The 18,997-nt window shown below is 47.9% G+C and overlaps 1 protein-coding gene across 1 annotated transcript in view; it reads right to left on the bottom strand.

Annotated features, from left to right (window-relative positions):
- The window catches only part of LOC141182887 (uncharacterized), a 40,936-nt gene extending 25,546 nt beyond the window's left edge, over window positions 1-15,390 (bottom strand). The window contains exon 1 of the mRNA XM_073661005.1: window positions 15,324-15,390. The gene's annotated coding sequence lies outside the window, so the exon portion shown is untranslated. The remainder of the gene's footprint in view (window positions 1-15,323) is intronic.
- Between the last annotated feature and the right edge of the window lie 3,607 nt (window positions 15,391-18,997).

Below are 18,997 nucleotides of genomic sequence, written 5' to 3'. Positions count from 1 at the left end.
ATCTCCTTGGCAGAAAAAACGCATGCGGATTGTATGGAAGTGAAGCGTTCTTCACAAGCATTTCCGCATGCGGGTTGTCAAGCGCTTTCCAAGCGATTTTAACATCACTTGGAAAGTGCTTGACAACTTGGTCACACTATATAAATCCATGCAACCGGCATGGATTTATATAGTGTGACCGAAAGAATGGTAAAAAATAAATATATACTTACCTTCTGATGGCCCCTGGTGTCTTTATCCGATGCGTCCTGGCTTGCCGGCAGCTCGCGGTAGACTAAAGGACCTGCCAACGTCAGCGGTCGCGTGACCCGTCACATGACTATTTGACGTCATGGCAGGTCCTTTTCAGACCATCGTGAGCTGCCAGCAAGCCAAGACGCATCGCTAAGGACACCGGGGGCCATCAGAAGGTAAGTATAATGTATATTTTTTATTTTATTCTTTTTTTTACAGGTTCTATGGTACCCGGGTCCGGAGGAGAGTCTCCTCTTCTCCAAACCCGGGTACCATCCGCACATTGAAACGCATGGATTCCGCATCTGCAGATGCAATGATGCGGATTCCATGCGTTCCAATGTAAGTCAATGGCGGCGAACATGCCGCGCTTCCGCAAAATAATTGGTAGTGCTGTGGATTTTTCCGCAATGATAATCCGCAGCGGAAATTTCCGCAGCATGTGCACAGCACATGGGATTATCACTGGGGAACATGACAGACCTTCTACCAAGCGTTTAAGCGTTTCTGCAGCGGAATTGCCGCTGCGGAAACGCTTAAAAAACGCATAGTGGGCATACAGCCTTACTGTGATGTTTTTTGAAATTATGTCCAATGTTCACCATTTTTAATGTTTAGTGTTAGGACTCGCAAGTATGAGGACCCTTGACGTTTGGGTTGTGAGCTTGTGTATTTTGGCCAAAATATCGACCAACACCTCATGTGGTGTATTTATCTTCTACGCTATTTTTCATCTTTTTTGCACATTTTTTTGCAGGATGAGGCCAGGCCTCTTTAGTGTTGGCTGGGTGAATTGGGGCGTCTGTCTTGTGGGGGTGCACGTATATAGTGCTGGGCAGCCGGCCTGATCTAATAGTATGGGCGTCATCAACAAGCTGCAAGCCAGAAACTGTGCACCACACTTATCTGTGTGACTGGCGCCCTATGCAGACTCCATCGGTGTGCATATATAATACTAGACAGCCACCCCCCTCCATGAATTGGTAGGTTAGTGAGTGGCTGTCTGCATCAGTATTTTGCACATGTGCTAGCCCCGCCTTTATCATGGAGGCTTGCTGCATCTGTTGTTGGTAAGGCATTATCTTTTACAAAGGTTCTATAGGCCCAGATGTCACCGGGAAATATTTAAGTATTGCAGGTCTTGCACTACGTGCCAGTTAACCGACCCCACCTCTCACTTTTGAAGTCCCCTCGTGCCATTGCCCATTATTGAAGTGCCGTTCGAGAGAATTGGTCAGTCCCCTTGTTGAATCTGCTTGTGGGCATCAATTTATATTGGTTATCCTGGACTATGCCACACGCTATCCTGAAGTGATTCCACTGAGAAACTCCTCCGCAAAGAATATATCCCGTGAGTTGGTCCATGTTTTTCCCCCAACAGGCTTACCAAAGGGAGATACTCACTGACCAGGGAATTCCCTCTATGAGTAAGGTGATGAGGGAGTTATGCAAAGCCCTCCAAATCTCCCAACTGAGGACTTCAGTATACCATCCTCAGACGGATAGCCTAGTCGAAAGGTTTAACAAGACTCTGAAGAGTATACTGAGGAAGGACATAGAAAGGGACAGAAGAGACTGGGACTGTCTCCTACCGTATCTGTTGTTCTCCAACCGAAAGGTTTCACAGGCCTCTACAGGGTTCTCGCCATTCGAACTTCTGTATGGCCGACATTCGCGGGGTCTTCTGGATGTCACAAAGGAAATCTGGGAAGCCGAATTCACGCCCCATAGGAGCGTCATCGAGCATGGTTGCTCTGATGCAGGAGAGGATTGTGAAGGTGATGCCCATTGTAAAAGAACATCTCCTCCAGGCACAAGAAGCTCATGCCAGAGTCTACAACCAGTCAGCCAGAGTGAGGCAATTCAATCCGGGAGACCGGAATCCTCATGCTAATTACTATGGTGGAAAGTAAGTTCTTGGCCATGTGGCAAGGGTGGAAAAAATGGGTGAAGCGAACTACAAGGTTCATCAACCGGGACGACGTAAGCCGTACCAGATATACCACATCAACCTCATCAAGCCGTGGCAAGACAGAGAGGCTGTGGAAGCTCCATGCTTGCTGGGCAAGCTAGAAGGTGACGTTGGAGGAGTCGCAATAGCGGAAACGCTAACGAAGGCCAAGAAACAGCAGTGTTGGGAGTTGATGCAGAAGAATAGGGATCTGTTCTCGGAATTGTCGGGCTGCACAAGGGTCATAGAACACAAGGTTCTGACGGAGCCACATGTGTGGGTGAACTTGAAGCCCTATCAGATACCTGAGGCCCGACAAGAGTTGATATCCAAAGAGGTAGCTTGTATGCTGAAGCTCAGTGTCACTGAAGAATCCAAGAGCAGTTGGTCGAGCCTGATTGTCTTGGTCCCAAATCCCAATGGTGAGTGGAGATTCTGCAACGACTATCGGAAGTTGAATGAGGTTTCCAATTTGATGCATATCCCATGCCACGCGTCGTCGAGCTGATCAAGAGGCTTGGGCCAGCAAGGCACATAACCACCTTGGATCTGACGAAGGGATATTGGCAGATCCCCATGGCACAGGTAGCCAAAGAGAAGACTGCGTTTTCTACGCTGGACGGATGCTTCCAGTATGCCCGGATGCCGTTTGGACTGTAGGGGGCCCCTGCAAAATTCCAGAGAGCTATGGATTGCATCCTTGCATCCCATAAGAAATATGCTGCAACATACCTGAACAATATTATTATCTTCAGTCCAGACTGGGAGAGTCATCTGGAAAAGATTCAGGCTGTGTTTGATGCTCTGAGGAAGGTGGGGTTTTCAATAAACGCGAAGAAATATGGCATGGGGAAATAAGAAGCCAAGTACTTCGGATATGTAGTGGGTAGAGTCAAGATAAAACCCAAAAATATTAAAGTAGAAGCAATCCAAAATTGGCTGAGACCGGTGTCGAAAAAGCAAGTCAGAGCCTTCCTGGGAATCGTGGGATACTACAGGAAAATTCATCCCAAACTTCGCCATGATGGCCGCACCCCTGACTGACCTCCTTAAAGGGACAAAATCAGCCAAAGCCAAGTGGACAGCAGAGGCGGAGACGTCCTTTCAAAAGATGAAACTGGCTCTGTGTAGGCAACCGGTCCTGGTTGCCCCGGACTTCAAGAAAGAGTTTATACTCCAGACAGATGCCCCAGATGTCGTGTTAGCAGCAGTCCTTTCCCAGGAGATACACGGGGAGGAGCACCCTGTCCTCTACCTGAGTAGAAAGCTGTTCTCCTGCGAGAAAAATTATTTGGTCATAGAGAAGGAACGCTCGGCTATAAAGTGTGCGGTGGACACCTTACCGTACTGTTAGGTCGAAAATTTAGATTATTATCCGACTATGCTCCACTCAGATGGATGAGGGAAACAAGTGAAAAAATGCCAGAGTCACCCTCGGGTTTTTAGCCCTACAGGACTCCTACTTCCCTGTAGAACATAGAGCAGGGAAGCTACATGGTAATGCCGATGCTCTCTCGAGAATCCCCTGTCTGGTAGTAAAAGGTGTCAAGCCCACAGGTTTAGGCGGAGGGGGTATGTAAGGTGGCTAATGGTCGCGTAGTCGATGGGAGGTATGTGTCACAGAGATGGCTGGTCTGTGTGATGTAACCCGGAGTGTTTCTCTAGAGCACATAAGCACTAAGAGGATCGTTTGGTGCACCTGGGAGCCGGGTTACAGGTAGCTAGGAGAGAATGGGCGGGTCCAGCTACCCACATACCTCATCTCTGGGTGTGGTTAACAGCCTATAAAATGAAGGCAGTTGTTTGGCACATAGTCTGTGTGTTTGGAGGTAGAAGGCCTACTGTGTATGTTTGTCTTCAGACCAAGCCAAGACACTGGACGCTACTCCAGCTTGTGTGCCACACAGGCCTGGCTGAGTAGAGACCTGCTAAGGACATTTGCTTTGTTTGCCTGATCTAAAGGCTATTTGCTTTTCTGTTTGGCTTCTGGGTTTATGAAGTAATAAACCCACATGAAATTTAAGAACATGCCTCCTGTTTTCCTCCTATAGTGCCCCAGTGAGTAAAACCCCTACAATATGTATAAAGGAAAGGGTATGGTACTCAGAGAATGTTTCAATAATCCGCCTCAATGCATTTTCCCAACAGGTTCATTAGGAGGCTTGATAGAGGGATGATAATTCATGATGTTCAACATAGTGTGCCTAATAGCCAGGTGTCCATGTTTAAATATCCCACTTCATCCAAAACCCCTCCCAGACTATGAGGCTCATTCCCATTCCTAGAGGTGAATTGTCACAGGATATACAGAATAGAGTCTGTCTACAATAATATACTGCACCTACGCTACTTCTCATGAGCTAGAGGTTCGATAATGTCCATCACCTAGTGTGCATGTCCGGAAGTGACGTGCTTTATGCTGAAACACCAGATAAACTGATTGCTGCCGTGAAACTCGTACCTGTGACTGCGCATGCCCGTAGTCATCATTCCATCTAGGATCATTGTCCACAAATGTGCATGCCCATATGTCTGCGTTCCACACCGGAGCGCATATGGTATTGGATTGCATTCCACCAACAGAAAAATCCTCTCTCTGAGATCAGTATCATGGGAGACTAAAAACAAGTATTGCACATCCTCCCATCATGCAATCGGCATGTGGATCTACTTTATCACTACAAAATATATGGGATGGTGGCCCACAGTATACTCCTAAATGGTCATATTTGACCCCTATTGCATAATTAGAGATATACAAGGAACACCACACTTGTTAGTTACTAAATAGTATAATTGGGATATAACTGATAAGAAATAATTCTGATATAGAAGCTCAGATCTCTTGATGAAGTAAAACAATATGTGAACCTCGTTCACAGGGAACTGAGTAGCAATGGGTAGAGTATAAAATCCTAAAATGTAATCCAGAATGGGCCTGTATTCATACAAAACAGGCATAGGAAATTTGCTCATTCAGTCCCTTAGGGCCTAGTGAATCCAGTCTGGAAATACATTCACTTTCTTTTTTGAGGATACATCTATTAAGATCACCACCTCTCACATTGGGTTTAACCACCTCAATGATGCAAAAGGAGATGTCTCTTGTTTCACCTCAATGTGCACTGTTCATGTGTCTCACTAATGGGGTGTCCCAATGTCACGCCAGGTGTGAGTGTAACACAAAGAATCACGCCAGGCGTGAGTGCAACACAGAGGAGAAAGGGAAAGGGAGCCCAGACACTATGGAAAAGGGGGAAGAGGTGACCTCCTAATCTGGACTAGCATCACCCTGTCTCCCCCTAACGTCTCTATACAGCCTCCGCAGCTGTCGCCCATCACATGCCTCGCCCAACTATCCCTGTCGTAAGGCTATAGCTGGGGGTGGAAGGAGATGAGCACTAGTCAACCTCCGCTAGCACTCTAAAGACAAAAGGGAAAGACAACACAGGGGAATTAAAACTTCGCTTTAGAAGAAACTCCAACAGGGCACACGGCCTCAAGACTCCAAAGAGGACGTGATACTGCTTCAGCCAAGTTCCAAGTAGAAATGAGTATACCCGGCGACGCCAACATAGACACACCAGAGATATATACACCCAGACTAAATGGAGGTAGAATCTGGGTCCTAAACACAGCCTCTCATCTAGGCAGCTGTCTGCATTGCCAAACGTGGAGATCTCCTGCAAACCCCTGCAGGGCGACTGTCTGTCACCTCTGACACACCCGTGACACCCAACCATGTCGTATTTCGCCCAAATGCTCCCCCCCCCCCCCCGACACTCCTCTTAGACTGCTTCTTGGTCGTGCTTACATAACCTAGGAGGTAGGTGCATGTGGCCACATATACAAGTCCTAAAGTTTTACAGTTGGAATAATCCCTCTGGAAAAAGGTTTCACCTGTAGAGGAACTCGAGAAAGACTTACATGGTCTCATCCAATTACATGTACAACTTTCTACACATCTAAAGAAACCAGATTCTTCTATCCAGCCATGTCCCCTTGGGTGCAGTTTTTTTTAGAAACTATGCACTAAACGGTCCCTAATTGACTAACCCTTTCTGAAAGTTATTGTGGGAGCAGATCACAAAGCACCCTCAGGTCCAGGTCGGCCACAAGTACATCCTAGTGTTTTCTGAGGATATTAAAGATATGGTCACAAGTTCCTATTACTTGTGTTATCCCATATTTTTCTTGGCGTCTTGGTTAGGTATGTAGAAGTGTCTCTCTCTCCTGTTCTTCAGCAAACAATCGTGCGGAATCCAAAATGTACTGTGGATACCTTTTTCCCTGAATCTGGTGTTCATGTCTATTGCCTGTATATTAATATCTGTGACATTAGAGCAGTTTCTTCTCAACTGTAAAACATTGGCCCTTGGATATATTTTTTTTTTTTAGTAGGATGCAGTGGTGGCTATCCCACTTTAATAGTTTATGGTAGATGAGTGTCCCTAGGGTCCAAACCAGGGCTGTGGAGTCGGAGTCGGTGCCCATTTTGGTGGATTCGGTATAAAATGGACCCACTCCGACGCCTAAAATATATAATAAATTGGGTACAGTAGTTCAATGCAGTTTGTGAGGAATATTTTTTCATAAGAATTTGAGAAAGTTATGAAATGTCCTATAAATGTCTTGCCTATTCCTGATCTAAGAGTCTAGACTTTTAGCTGAGAAAAGCCTTAGTTACTTACCGGTAACGGGATTTTTCGGAGCCCATGACAGCACCACGAGAGAGAGGATCCGCCCATCAAGGACAGGAAACCTACAGGTTAAAAAGGGCGGCACCTCTCTCTCGCCTCAGTTTAGTTAACAGCGCATGAGAGGACCGCCAAGGTTAGTTACAATAAACACATCATTACATTAAGTACATTACTTTCACCAACTTCTCCCAAAGGTGCACAAAACAAAGGAGGCCTTACAACCCTTTCTAGCCCCCTGATGGCATATAAATAGGGAATTATCCTTCCTAAAACTGCGTGAAATCTGTAGGTATTTGAGTACGCACCTCCTCACGTCTAAAGTGTGTAGCCTCTCCTCTTTTTGATTTTTGGGGGGAAAGCAAAAGGTTGGGAGAACTACCTCCTGAGTTCTATGGAACCGAGTGACTACTTTTGGAAGAAAGGCTGGGTCAGGTTTTAATACAATCCTATCATCCAGAATCTGAGTAAATGGCGGACATATGGAAAGAGCCTGTATGTCACTCACTCTTCTGGCTGAAGTCAGGGCCACTAACAGGGCTGTTTTTAGGAGAATAATTTTTGGGGAGGCTAAATCTAGGGGCTCGAAGAGAGGATTAGTTAAGGCCTCTAGGACCAAATTCAAATCCCAGGGAGAGGATTTTGCTTTGATAATGGGTCTACACCTAAAGGAAGCTTTTATAAATCGTGCTATCCAATAATTAGCTGCAATATCGGAAGAAAACAAAGCTCCCAAAGCCGACACCTGTACTTTTAAGGTACTAGTGGTAAGCCCCAATTCTAAGCCCCGCTGCAGAAACTCTAGTATTTTCCCAATAGGGGGCCCCTCCTCTGATTTAAATTCAGTAAATGATAAAAACTTCCTCCAGGTCCTAGCATAAATGCGGGTGGTAACGGGTTTTCTGCTAGACAAGAGAGTATTTACTACATTTGCGGGGAATCCCTTGTTGGTTAACAGCACCCTCTCAAATTCCACGCCGTCAAATGGAGACTCGAGGCTGGAGGATGGGAAACCGGACCCTGAGTGAGAAGGTCCGGAATCTCCGGAAGGATCCAGGGATCTGATATGGACATTTTTCGGAGACAAGGGAACCACGGTCTTTTTGGCCAAAAGGGGCATATGAGTATTACTCTGGCCCTGTCTGCCCTGATCTTCCTTATAACTGCTGGAAGCAGGATCATGGGAGGAAATGCATATGCCAGAGGGAATTTCCAGGGAACCATAAAGGCGTCCACTGTCAGGGGTTCTTCTCTGGGGTCTAGGGAACAGAATGTTGTCACCTTCCGGTTGGATTTTGTCGCAAATAAGTCCACTGTCGGAAGACCCCACATTGCCACAATTCTGGAGAAGATTTGAGGATTCAAGGACCATTCTCCCTCTTTTATGGAAATACGGCTTAGGAAATCCGCTGTGACGTTTTCTTTCCCTTTTAGATGAATAGCCGAAAGGGAGAGACAATGATCTTCTGCCTTCTGAAGAAGTCTGTCCGCTACCCTCTTTAAGTCTCTTGAGCGGGTTCCCCCTTGGTGATTTATATAAGCTACTGAGACTTGATTGTCCGAGAGTATACGGACATGCTGGCCCTGTAAGGAACTTGTTGAACGCATAATCCACCACCAAAAGCTCCTTAACATTTGATGACAACTGTATCTCACTCCTTGACCAGGTCCCCTGAACTAAGTTCCCATTGAAGTGAGCTCCCCAACCTGCAGCACTCGCATCTGTAGTTAAGACTGCCGTCGGCTTACACTCCCAGGGGACCCCCCTAGAAAGATTATCGTGTCATAACCACCAATGGAAGGGAATGTATGGCCCGAGGACACAGGGTAAACTCACGGTCTAAATGTCCCTCTAGGACTGAGTTGTTATACAATACATCCCACTGAAGAGCCCTTGAATGAAATTGTGACCAACGAACTGCGGAAAAACTCGAGGTTAAGGTCCCTAATAGCGACATGGCTTTACGGAGTGACATAGAGGGTTTATCCATACACTGTCTTACCAAACCCTGGATTCTTGTGATTTTTTCTTCAGATAAATAACATAACTGTTTTTTAGAATCTAACATGACCCTCCAGATACTGCTGAGCTTTGAGTGCAGTTAATCTAGATTTTTCCAAATTTAGAAACCACCCCAAGCCCTCCAAGAAAGACATGGTCACCCGAAGGTGGGCCTCGCATTGAACAAAAGAGTTTCCCACTATCAGGAGATCATCTAGGTAAGGGATTATTAGAATGTCTCTTTCTCTTATATGGGCCATAACCTCTGCCATTAATTTGGTGAAAATTCGCGCGGCTATTGCTAACCCAAAGGGAAGTGCAGTGTACTGAAAGTGTTTAACCACCCCCTCAATTTCAATGGCCAGCCTCAGGTATTTCTGATAGTAACTATGAATGGGAATATGGTAATACGCATCCTTGAGATCGAGAACTACCATATAACAGTGGGGAAAAAGCAACTTTATTACTGTTTTCAAGGATTCCATTTTGAAAGTGTCTACTTTAAGGAAGCTATTTAAGGATTTTAGATTTATAATTGTCCTGAAACTCCCATCCGGTTTTGGGACCAAGAAGAGCGGGGAGTAGAATCCGAGACCCTTTTCTGAATCCGGAACCTCAATCAGAACGTTTTTCCTTATTAAGACTTGAATTTCCGATACGAGGGCAGTCTGGCGTTCTGGGGAGGAACTAGAGGGAACAATCATGAATCTCTTGTGAGGAAAAGCTTGAAATTGAAATTTTAGACCATATTTAATCAGGCTCAAAATCCAATTACTATGAGAAATCTGTTCCCAAGCTGGGAAAAATAATGACAATCTCCCTCCCACCTGGGCTGATTGTGCATTCCCTGGCTTCTGCTCATTTTTTGGAGATGAACCAAAGAGAAGGCCTCTACCTTTTCGACCTCTTTCTTCGGACTTGTCCGGTTCCCTGAAGAATCTTCTTCGGATGAATTTTCTTTTCCGAAACGATCTCTTAAAGGAGGGTAGAGGTACTGATGGAAAACACTTCTTAGGATCTCCGGCCTTCTCCAATAATTCGTCCATAGTCTGGCCAAAGAGATATTCCCCTTCGCAAGGGATTGTACACAGCCTGGACTTTGTCTGTACATCCCCAGGCCAGCATTTAATCCATAGCGCTCGTCGAGCCGCATTTGACAGAGCTGATGACTTTGCTGCCAATCTGACTAAGTCCGCAGACGCATCAGCAAGAAAGGCCGCTGCACCCTGAACCAGTGGAAGGGAAGAAATAATCTCCTTCCTAGAGACACCATCCCTTAGCTGACTGTTTAACTGTTCCAGCCAAACCATCAGGGCTCTAGATGTGCAGGTGGCTGCTACTGCTGGTCTCAGTGCTCCTGCAGCTGTCTCCCATGCACCTTTTAAGAAGGTATCGGCTCGTCTGTCCAGGGGGTCTTTTAATGCTCCCATGTCATCAAACGGGAGGGAAGTCTTTTTTGCCGCTTTAGCGACAGCAACGTCCAGCTTTGGTGCTTTTGACCAAGAGGAACATATGGCATCCTCAAATGGGTACCTCCTCTTGAAAGATGGAGGAACACTGCCCTTCCTGTCGGGTTTTTTCCACTCTCTATCATTGAGGTCTTTTACTCTTGTATTCACGGCAAAACGTTTTCTCTTTTTCTGACCTAATCCACCAAACATTACGTCCTCCACAGACTTTTCTGCCCTCATGTCTACAATGCCCATGGTAGACCGGACAGCTTTTACCAAGGAATCAACCTCCTGGAGAGGAAAACACTGGCTATCCGATTCACTATCAGAAGAAGAGAGAGCGGAGGAGGAAATGTCAGATATGTCAGAGTCTGAACCCGGCTCAGGTTCCCGAGAAATATGAGTAGATTCTGAGCCTTGCAAAGCCTTGCCTATTTCCTCTCTAATTAAAGTCTTTAGGTCCAGGGAAAACCCCGGGGTTTCCTCCGTCATTACTTTGTTAATACACAGCTGGCACAATTTCTTATTATATGCATCTGGGAGCGGATTGCTGCATAAGGCACATTCTTTATGTTTCATTTTAGCTCAACATTTCTTGCTCTTAAAGAGGAGTTTATAGAAAGAAAAAAGGAGAAGGAAACTATTAGTAGAACTTCCACGAAGATTCCACTTACCCCACAGAATATCTGGTACCGTAGAAGCAGAAGAATCCATCATAACCGGCGGGGAATCACGCTGAACCGGACTATTTTTTCTGCTCTTAGTGGTGAACTTCCTAGCTGAACGACTAGACCCAGACCGGGAATGACGTTGCACCACCAGTTGTGAGGGCTCCCCAGAGGGCTGCTCCTGCAGCAGTTGCTCTTGCTGAGGTGAAAGCTGCTCCTATGAATCTCCCATGTCTACCAAGGTAACAATGGGCTGGGAAGCACCTCTGTATGTTGCCAGGACTCTTTTATACTGGCCATACCAGGTACCATGTGTGGGTTTTTTTCTTTTTTCGAACCCAGGAGGGAGTTAATTGTTCCCACGTGGTTCCCCCCCCCCTCCCCAGGTGGGCTCACCGCCGCCTGCCCAGCTGACATTGTCCTCCTCGTGGCTTCGGCGTCCTCATGCTCGCGCACACTTCCTGGTTGCGCGCGAGAGCTCCGCCCACTTCCGGTGACGTCCCCGACGCACCGGAAATACGTCACAGGGCCGCGCCTGTCACGTGCCCCGCCGGCGCGGCCCGGATCTCCTGCCTTGTACTGCCTGCCGCAACGCACACGGAGGTGCCCCAATGAGCCTTGCCGTGACGTCTCCAGAGGCCCAGGACAGACAGCTCCATCCAGCACCCTGTGGCTCCCTCTGGGGAAAGAGACCATCTTCTGCAGGTAAGCCTGCGAGGTCTCCCATCATGGACAGGAAACCTAAACTGAGGCGAGAGAGAGGCGCCGCCCTTTTTAACCTGTAGGTTTCCTGTCCTTGATGGGCAGATCCTCTCTCTCGTGGTGCGGTCATGGGAGAACGAATAAAATGTGTCCTACTGTAAATCACTTAAACATGAGCCATGTATGAGGGAGTCGGAGTCATGAAGTCGGAGACGGTGTCATGGAAATTTAGGAGTAGGAGTCAAAGGTTTGGCTTACCGACTGCACAGCCCTGGCTCCCATCCCGTACTTTCTTGATTGGTACATCAAGGAAAGGCAACTGGTAATAATTAAACTCTGATATAAATCTAAGGGCCACTCTATGGATATTGAGTTCCCTGACAAATTAAAGAAATTGTTCACTCGTCCTTGACCAGATGATAAAAATGTTGTCAATATATCTATATCATACCCCAATATATGGTTGCCACCACTTATAATCATCACTGAGTATTTTGGTTTCCTCCCACCAGCCCAGGAATAGATTAGCAGATGAGGGGGTACAGGGGCTCCCCATCGCAGTACCCCTGAGCTCGTTTAAGTACTTCCTGTCAAAAAGTAAGACGTTATGAGTAAGAATGAATTTCAGAAGATCCTCCATGAAGTCATTATGTCTAGTACACTCTATTGATATCGATTTCAATAAACATCTTACTCCACTGATACCATCCTCATGCGATATATTACTGTACAAAGCCTCGATATCTAGTAAGGCCTGCTCCCCTACATGCATGTATACATGCTCGAGGGTATATGTAGGGGAGCAGGCAGAGGGAAAACCAACTCCAGAGGGATTATTCCAACTGTAAAACCTCAGGACTTATTCCAACTGCAGGACCTCAGGAGGTACTGTGGGAACATTATACTGTGTGGGGGCATCATCCATACTGCATAAGGGGCATAATGGGGGCATTACACTGTGTGGGGGCATCATACATACTGCATAAGGGGCATAATGGGGGCATTACACCGTGTGGGGGCATCATACATACTGCATAAGGGGCATAATGGGGGCATTACACCGTGTGGGGGCATCATACATACTGCATAAGGGGCATAATGGGGGCATTACACCGTGTGGGGGCATCATACATACTGCATAAGGGGCATAATGGGGGCATTACACCGTGTGGGGGCATCATACATACTGCATAAGGGGCATAACGGGGGCATTATACTGTGTGGGGCATCAAAAATACTGCATAAGGGGCATAATGGAGGTATTACACTGTGTGGGGCATCATACAGTGGTGGCCAAAAGTATTGGCACCCCTGCAATTCTGTCAGATAATACTCAGTTTCTTTCTGAAAATGATTGCAATCACAAATTCTTTGGTATTATTATCTTCATTTATTTTGTCTTCAATGAAAAAATACTAAAAAGAATTGTCCTAAAGCCAAATTGGATATAATTCCACACCAAACCTAAAAAAGGGGGTGGACAAAATATTGGCACTGTTTGAAAAATCATGTGATGCTTCTCTAATTCGTGTAATTAACAGCACCTGTAACTTACCTGTGGCACCAAACAGGTGTTGGCAATAACTAAATCAGCCAGTTAACATGGATTAAAGTTGACTCAACCTCTGTCCTGTGTCCTTGTGTGTACCACATTGAGCATGGAGAAAAGAAAGAAGACCAAAGAACTGTCTGAGGACTTGAGAAACCAAATTGTGAGGAAGCATGAGCAATCTCAAGGCTACAAGTCCATCTCCAAAGACCTGAATGTTCCTGTGTCTTCCGTTAACAGTGTCTTCAAGAAGTTTAAAGCCCATGGTACTGTAGCTAACCTCCCTAGATGTGGACAGAAAAGAAAAATTGACGAGAGATTTCAACGCAAGATTGTGTGGATGGTGGATAAAGAACCTCGACTAACATCCAAACAAGTTCAAGCTGCCCTGCAGTTCGAGGGTACAACAATATCAACCCGTACTATCCGTCGGCGTCTGAATGAAAAGGGACTGTATGGTAGGATACCCAGGAAGACCCCACTTCTTACCCCGAGACATAAAAAAGCCAGGCTGGAGTTTGTCAAAACTTACCTGAGAAAGCCTAAAACGTTTTGGAAGAATGTTCTCTGGTCAGATGAGACAAAAGTAGAGCTTTTTGGGAAAAAGCATCAACATAGAGTGTACAGGGAAAAAAAAGAGGCATTCAAAGAAAAGAACACGGTCCCTACAGTCAAACATGGAGGAGGTTCCCTGATGTTTTGGGGTTGCTTGACCGTGTGCATGGCATTATAAAGTCTGAAGACTACCAACAAATTTTGCAGCATAATGTAGGGCCCAGTGTGAGAAAGCTGGGTCACCCTCAGAGGTCATGGGTCTCCCTCAGAGGTCATGGGTCTTCCAGCAGGACAATGACCCAAAACACACTTCCAAAAGCACTATAAAATGGTTTGAGAGAAAGCACTGGAGACTTCTAAGGTGGCCAGCAATGAGTCCAGACCTGAATCCCATAGAACACCTGTGGAGAGATCTCAAAATGGCAGTTTGGAGAAGGCACCCTTCAAAATTTCAGGGACCTGGAGCAGTTTGCCAAAGAAGAATGGTCTACAATTCCAGCAGAGCATTGTAAGAAACTCATTGATGCTTACCGGAAGCGGTTGTTTGCAGTTATTTTGGCTAAAGGTTGTGCAACCAAGTATTAGGCTGAGGGTGCCAATACTTTTGTCTGGCCCATTTTTGGAGTTTTGTGTGAAATGATCAATGATTTGATTTTTGCTTCATTCTCTTTTTGTTTTTTCATTGAAGACAAATTAAATGAAGATAATAATACCAAAGAATTTGTGATTGCAATCATTTTCAGGAAGAAACTGAGTATTATCTGACAGAATTGCAGGGGTGCCAATACTTTTGGCCACCACTGTACATACTGCATAAGGGGCATAATGGGGGCATTACACTGTGTGGGGGGCATCATACATACTACATAAGGGGCATAATGGGGGCATTACACTGTGTGGGGCATCATACATACTGCATAAGGGGCATAATGGGGGCATTATACTGTGTGGGGGGCGTCATACATACTGTATAAGGGGCATAATGGGGGCATTACACTGTGTGGGGCATCATACATACTGCATAAGGGGCATAATGGGGGCATTATACTGTGGGGGCATCATACATCCTGTATAAGGGGCATAATGGGGGCATTATACTGTGGGAGCATTATACATCCTGCATAGGGGCATAATGGGGGCATTACACTGTGTGGGGCATCATACATACTGTATAAGGGGCATAATGGGGGCATCATACATCCTGCATAAGGGGCATAATGGGGGCATTACACTGTGTGGGGCATCATACATCCTGCATAAGGGGCATAATGGGGCATTACACTGTGTGGGGGCATCATACATTCTGCATAAGGGGCATAATGGGGCATTACATTGTGGGGCCAGTAAAGGGGTCCTGTACTATGAGTCTCCATAGTTGGGTCGTATGTATCTATTACAGGAAACAGAACAAAAACCTTACGATTCTTATAAAGGGGCAACACAAGACCCCAAAAGAGTCTCCGTGCTGAAGGGGTTAATGCCCCCTGCACCCAGTAATGGGAGTCTCCACATACCTCCACCTGCAGAGCCGCCACCACATATATGGCTGCTCTGTGCACACAGGAGCTGTGATGAGGTCACAGGAGGGGAGGAGTCAGGGGTCACATGATCAGGGGCCTCAGTGGATGCAGGACTCTGCTGTGCTGGTTGTCATGGTGCTGGATGAGCTGAAGTTTATGTGTGGGGTCAGGAGGGGTTTACAGTGTGGATGTAGCAGAGCCGTGTGTGTACGAGGTGTACGGAGCGGAGCCGCGTGTGTACGAGGTGTACGGAGTGAAGCCGCGTGTGTACGAGGTGTACGGAGCAGAGCCGTGTGTGTACGAGGTGTACGGAGCAGAGCCGTGTGTGTACGAGGTGTACGGAGCAGAGCCGCGTGTGTACGAGGTGTACGGAGCGGAGCCGCGCGTGTACGAGGTGTACGGAGCGGAGCCGCGTGTGTACGAGGTGTACGGAGCGGAGCCGCGCGTGTACGAGGTGTATGGTCGGAGCTGCACGTGTACGAGGTGTACAGAGCGGAGCCGCGCGTGTACGAGGTGTACGGAGCGGAGCCGCGCATGTACGAGGTGTACGGAGCGGAGCAGCGCATGTACGAGGTGTACGGAGCGGAGCCGCGCGTGTACGAGGTGTACGGAGCGGAGCCGCGCGTGTACGAGGTGTACGGAGCGGAGCCGCGCTGGTACGAGGTGTACGGTCGGAGCTGCACGTGTACGAGGTGTACAGAGCGGAGCCGCGCGTGTACGAGGTGTACGGAGCGGAGCCGCGCGTGTACGAGGTGTACGGAGCGGAGCCGCGTGTGTACGAGGTGTACGGAGTGGAGCCACGTGTGTACGAGATGTACGGAGCAGAGCCGCGCGTGTACGAAGTGTGCGTATCTGTGCGCTGTAAGGTGGCTTCCGGACAGGTCATGGATGGGAGGTATGTGTCCCCGAAGTACCAACCTTCGGTGATGTAGGACCCGGAGAAGCAGGCTCCAGCACACATAGTGCTGAGAGGGAGTTAAAGGGCCGGGTTTTACGAGCAGCTGAAAGAGCTGGGGGTGGGGGGGGGTCAGCTGCTCACTTACCTCCAGTCCAGGTCTTGGAAGGCCTGATTTAAGACAGGTGCACCTGTCTCAGTGTGCTGTGTGTTGTGCAAGGTGAGCAGACCTTGCATGTGCTGCTCAGTCTGCTGGAGGCGGAGAGAAGCACTACATTTAAACGGCTGAAGCCGTGCTGCATATGGACGGGTTATTTTGAGTTTTGTTCTGTTATACCTTTTGTGCCAGAAAAAGGCTGTTATGTTTTGTTTTCCTGGTTGGTTTATGGACATTTTATAAACCACCAGTTTGTTTTTGAACCTGCGGACTGCATTCCTGTGTGAACCTGCGCCGGCCCGAGAGCTAATCTGTCACAGATTGGTGGAGAATGCGGGCACAAATCCCAAGGGGCAGTGTGACTGCTACAGGAAAACGTATATGTCCTGGGTGAAGGCCGCCAGCCAGCAAGGTTCGTCCGGCAACATGGAGGAGCTGATAAAGCAACTGGTGCAGGCGAATATGCCTCAGCAGCAAGCTCAGCAGACCAACAAATTGTTAGTACAACAGTTCCAGCTTCAACAGCAATAGATGCAGCTTTGACAGCAGCAGGAACAGATGACGCTCCTGGCGGAGGCCCTCCGTATCGGAGAAGCCGCACCACCTCCAGGCCAAAGCTATGAGACCCAGGTGAGGAAAACCGTGAGAGGGGCGTTGCAAAAGATGACTCCGGGGGGTTGACGTCAAGGCGTTCCTGGCCGTGTTTGAGAGGGTGGCGGACCATGAGAGACTACTACCAGAGCAGTGGGCGCCATATCTGATCGGGGAACCACAGAAGTCGTATTTTGATCTGGCACTGCAGGACTCTAAGGAGTATAGCAAGTTTAAGGCTGAGATCCTGGGGCGGCTGGGCATAACCCTGGCAGTCAGAGTACGAGTCCACCTCTGGGACTTCCACAGGGACAAAACTCCTTGGTCACAAATGTTTGATCTTCTGCACCTGGTACAGAAGTCGCTGCAGCCAGAGACTTGTTCCCCAGCCAGATGGTAGAGAGAGTGGTCATGGATCGTGGATCGGTTTATCCACTCTCTGCCGAAGCCGCTTCAGTCCTGTGTTGCCCAGGGAGATCCCCAAAATGCAGACAACCTGGTGGGCCTAGTAGAGAGGTACCGGGTGGTAGAGGGCTCCCTGGGTGGTCTAGCAGTGGTTAGGTCACCTTTCTGGGGCTCCCAAAAGAAGGGGACTAAATCTTCACTGGGCGTTCGTCCAAAGTCCAAGAGGCAGATGAATCGCAGCTGGGGAATCAGTCCCAATCCATCCTCTGTTGGAGTTGTCATGCCCCTAGCCATATAGCTGCTCGGTGGCCCAGGAACTCTGAGCCAATGGACTGCAGCATAGGCCGGCATTGCTTCTACTTTGCCTACCCTGCCTCTAGTGCGGTTCATCAACACGGCGAGAGCCCTCTGGCGTGCTCAGTGTCCGTGAACGGGATGCAAGTGTCTGGACTGCTGGACTCAGGAAGTTTGGTAACCCTGATAAGCGCCAAACTCCCTCATTGGCTGGTTCTTGGGAAGGTGGTGGGTGTCCGGTGTATCCATGGGGACGCTAAAAAATGTCCTGTTGCCCGGGTGGATGTAAACACGGACTGTGGCACCACAGCTCAGGAAGTGGGGGTCGTTAAAGACTTGTTGCACCTGATAATAATCGGACGGGATTGTGCATTATTCTGGGACATGAGGGGGAAAGTGGTGACATCTGGTTGCTTAGATGACAGCCAGAACACCCCTGAAGAAACCTCGCCGTAGGCCGTAACCGAAGAGTTTCCCATGTGTGTTTGTGGGCGATGAGGATGGGGCAGCATCACCTGACGCCAACATCCCTGAGCTGGAGGTGTCCAAGGGAAACTTTGGAACTGCCCAACTCAGGGATTTAACTCTTAAAGGGACATTTGATAATGTGTCTATACTTCACGTTGTTGCTCAAGAGCCGGGGGTGACACCAGATACCCATACTTTGCCGTCAATGGGGACTGAGTCACCAAGGTGAAAGGGGAGCTTGTCGAGCAGTTGCTGGTGCCGGGAACATACAGTCGTAAGGTATTAAGACATGGCCCATGCACATGTGTTAGGTGGTTGCCTGGAGGTAGAAAAAACACAGGAACGAATCCTCCAGAGGTTCTATTGACCCGGTTGTCACCGAGAAATTGCAAATTATTGTAGGTCCTGTCCCACCTGCCAGCTGACCACTCCGTTGACACGCCTCCGGTGCCGTTACCTATCATCGAGGTGCCCTTTGATCGCATAGCACTGGATCTGGTGGGGCCCCTGGTAAAGTCCACCAGATGACATCAGTGTATCCTAGTGGTACTCGACTATGCGACATGGTATCCGAAGGCTGTGCCGCTACGTAACTCCTCCTCCAAGTATATAGCTCGGGAGTTGGTTCATTTTTTTTCTAGAACGGGGTTACCTAAGGAGATCCTAACGGATCAAGGGACCCCATTTATGTCAAAGGTGATGAGAGAGTAGTGCAAAACTCTGCAAATCACACAAATACGGACCTCAGTCTACCACCCACAGACGGATGGCTTGGTGTAAAGGTTTGGAAAAACCTTGAAGGCAATGTTAAAGAAGGTCGTAGAGAGGAAGTCCAAGACTGGGACTGCCTACTTCCGT

The sequence above is a fragment of the Phyllobates terribilis genome, unplaced genomic scaffold (genome assembly GCF_046119375.1).
Source record: "Phyllobates terribilis strain yellow unplaced genomic scaffold, ASM4611937v1 Scaffold_36__1_contigs__length_13169755, whole genome shotgun sequence".
Lineage (NCBI taxonomy): Eukaryota > Metazoa > Chordata > Amphibia > Anura > Dendrobatidae > Phyllobates > Phyllobates terribilis.
Note: the sequence above shows the minus strand (reverse complement) of the source record. Positions and strands in the feature narration are given on the sequence as shown.